Consider the following 3828-nt stretch of genomic DNA (forward strand, 5'->3'; position numbering starts at 1 on the left):
GCTCTCCCTCCTCCTCCAGCTGCTACCCCTCCTCCTCCTCCGGCTCCGGCGAGTCCGAAGGCAGCCGACAGCGACACGGGCGACGCGCCTAGCCTGGATCTCCTCCGCGATCTGCCTCCGGTGCTCCGGCGTGAGCATAGCGTACGTGGTGATCTTCTGCCGGACCATGGAGACGCCGGAGAGCGTGGGAGAGCGGGGGAGAAGAGGCGGATGGGCTCAGGTTGCCGCGCAGAGAGGGAGGAGGTGGATGGGCTAGGGTTGGGGGACGTCGGTCGGCTTAAATAGCCGGATTTCGTCTCGGACGGCGACCCAGAGCGGCGCCACACGATGTTCACACCGCGGCGACGGAGGAGGCGTCCGTCGGACCGCCAGGTTTCTGGGCGATTCCCCGTGGGACCCCATCGTCAGTCCTACATGGCGGACGCGTCCGGGCGCCCCCATATCATCCTCCCCATATTTGGTTGGATATGAGGGGTGCCGGTCAGCCCTGGCGTTTGTGGCCCGTTTGAGGCGCCCGTTTTGGTCAGATTTTCGTGACCAGTCAGTGACTGGGCGGGCCGCCCGGGCGTTTGAGGCCAGTTTGTGGGGCCCGACTGTAGATGCTCTTAGGCCCCATCCGGTCCGAATGTGTCCGTTTACGCCCAAATAGATAGACAACACAGCCCAACGCGCAACCGCATCCGCAAATAATGTTTGTTTCTGGTCCGTCTCGACCCATCTTGGGCGCAATTTTGATCGGTCTTTGCGGTCAGGACACCGAACAAACGTGCACACGTCCTCTCGCCGTCCGCCTTGGGCCCGCGTGTCGGCCGTAGTTGCCTCCCACCGACCCCATTTAATCCATACGCGTGGACGGGCCCATCGGTCAGCCACCCAGCCGCCCCTGGTCGCATCCTTTTTATGGCGAAGCCATCGACTGGGAAGTCCACTTCCCACACCCTCCCTACACCATTGCTCCTTCCATGCCCGACACCAGCGCCGCCCCACCTCGCTCACCGTCAGCCGTCGCAAATGGGCTTCTGGAAGTGGGTGCCGGGCAAGAAGGCCAAGCACGGCCATGAGGCAGGCTCGTTGTCCACCTCGTCAGGAAGCACGACCACCCACTCCACCTCACCGGCGGCATTCTCGATCTCTCCTCTCGCGGCTCCGGCCTGCTTCCGAGCGTACATCAAGGTGGACGTCTACTGTCGTACTGGCAGACATGCACCCTGTTGCCGTAGTCCAATGGCCACCTCCCCAATGGGTAGCATTTGAGCCCAGATCGGGTGCCGATCCCCCTCCCCCTCCCACCATGTCGGCGAGCGGCCACGGCCCCTGGAGGAGATCAACCACCGGGCCACCCACATCCCGCGATAGTACCTCGTCGACCGGTGCTACGAAGTTGACTCGCCCCTCTGGGACAGTTGGTTCCAGGACAAGCACGACATGTGCCGGGCAAACCTTCTTTGTCGGCCGTGCTCGTAGCGCGCGTCGCGTGTGCACGCGCCGAGCCCACCCAGATTGTGCGGCCGGACTCGTGTGCGCGGCCTCACGCTGACGCCCTCTCCCTCCTCATTGCCGCCGCCACCGCCAACTTCCACCATGACGACCGAGGAGGAGGAGTGGCTGGTGCGGGTCATGATGGAGGACTCCAAGAGGGAGTACAAGCGGAGCCAGGAGGTGCAGTGGGTGGGTCTAGAGGAGATGCTCGCGCTCTCGACCGCCGGGGACGTCTACGTGCCGGAGCTGAATGTCAAGAAGGAGGTGAAGCAGGAGATGATGGGGGGGCCAAGGAGGACTGCCCGCCCACCCCCGCGTGGAACGAGGGGTTCTACAGGCAGTCGTGGCCGTGGACGACCACAGTGCCATGCAGCTCGCCGTCACCGCCGCCACCGGCACCGCGAGTGGCGTGGGCACTGTGGTCACCACCCCCATCGCCTCCACCCCCGTAGACTACACAGGACGTCGTGCCTTTTTTGGGGCCGCCGCCCCACCTCTGAACGTCGCCTCCCTAAAACGACCTAACCAAGGACGACGACGGCGAGGATGGTGGCGCCTGAAGACGACGACGGCATCAGCGACGCCATTGGTGGCGCGGGCGGGCGCCAGATCTACCATTTTTTATGTTTTTTAATTCAAACTTAAGTAGTATCTGCGGGCCATGATGACGACGTGCACCATTTAATTAATTTTATGTTTTCAGTTATTTTGCAATTTTTTTGGTTTTTTAAGCTATGATGCCTTTTTTGGGAGTTAACTTAGGTCCAACACGGATAATATTTGAGATGCGGCCGCACATTGGGTGCACAGACCGGCGGGCGGCCCAAACCGGACATAGGCGTCCGTTTTGTCGACCCAAGCAGACGAAATCTGGACGAAACACACGTTCATTTGGGGTCGTGCGTTGGAGTTGGCCTTAGGCATATCCGACCATGACAAGTAAATTTCCTCCTGCGTCCGTCCACGGACAGGGGACCAATACGTGGACATAGATGTGGAAGGCCACCATCCAACGTTGTCCGCATACATTTCAAGCCGGGTTTCGATTGTTGGGGAACGTAGTAATTTCAAAAAAAAATCCTACGCACACGCAAGATCATGGTGATGCATAGCAACGAGAGGGGAGAGTGTTGTCCACGTACCCTCGTAGACCGAAAGCAGAAGCGTTAGCACAACGCGGTTGATATAGTTGTATGTCTTCACGATCCGACCGATCCAAGTACCGAACGTACGGCACCTCCGAGTTCAGCACACATTCAGCTCGATGATGTCCCGCGAACTTCGATCCAGCAGAGCCTCGCGAGAGAGTTTTGTCAGCACGACGACGTGGTGATGGTGATGATGTTGCTACCGACGCAGGGCTTCGCCTAAGCACCGCTACGATATGACCGAGGTGGAATATGGTGGAGGGGGGCACCGCACACGACTGGAATAGATCAACTGATCAACTGATCAACTTGTGTGTCTAGAGGTGCCCCCCTGCCCCCGTATACAAAGGATGGAGGAGGGGAGGCCGGCCAGCCCCTAGGGCGCGCCAGAAGTGTGGAGTCCTACTAGGACTCCCTAGTCCTAGTAGGATTCCTCCTCCCACATGGAATAGGAAAAAGGGGAAGGGAAAAGGAGAAGGAAGGAAGGGGGCGCCCCCCTCCCTAGTCCAATTCGGACCAGATCATGGGGAGGGGTGCGGCCACCTTTTGAGGCCTTTCTCTCATTTCTCGTATGGCCCATTAAGGCCCAATACGAATTCACGTAACTCTCCGATACTCCGAAAAATACCCGAATCACTCGGAACCTTTCCGATGTCCGAATATACTCGTCCAATATATCAATCTTTACGTCTCGATCATTTCGAGACTCCTCGTCATGTCCCCGATCTCATCCGGGACTCCAAACTACCTTTGGTACATCAAATCACATAACTCATAATACAAATCGTCACAGAACTTTAAGCGTGCGGACCCTACGGGTTCGAGAACTATGTAGACATGACCGAGACACGTCTCCGGTCAATAACCAATAGCGGAACCCGGATGCTCATATTGGCTCCCACATATTCTACGAAGATCTTTATCGGTCAAACTGCATAACAACATACGTTGTTCCCTTTGTCATTGGTATGTTACTTGCCCGAGATTTGATCGTCGGTCTCTCAATACCTAGTTCAATCTCGTTGCCGGCAAGTCTCTTTACTCGTTCCGTAATACATCATCCCGCAACTAACTCATTAGTTACAATGTTTGCAAGGCTTATAGTGATGTGCATTACCGAGTGGGCCCAGAGATACCTCTCCGACAATCGGAGTGACAAATCCTAATCTTGAAATACGCCAACCAACAAGTACCTTTGGAG

The sequence above is a fragment of the Aegilops tauschii genome, chromosome 3 (assembly GCF_002575655.3).
Source record: "Aegilops tauschii subsp. strangulata cultivar AL8/78 chromosome 3, Aet v6.0, whole genome shotgun sequence".
In the NCBI taxonomy this organism is placed as follows: domain Eukaryota; kingdom Viridiplantae; phylum Streptophyta; class Magnoliopsida; order Poales; family Poaceae; genus Aegilops; species Aegilops tauschii.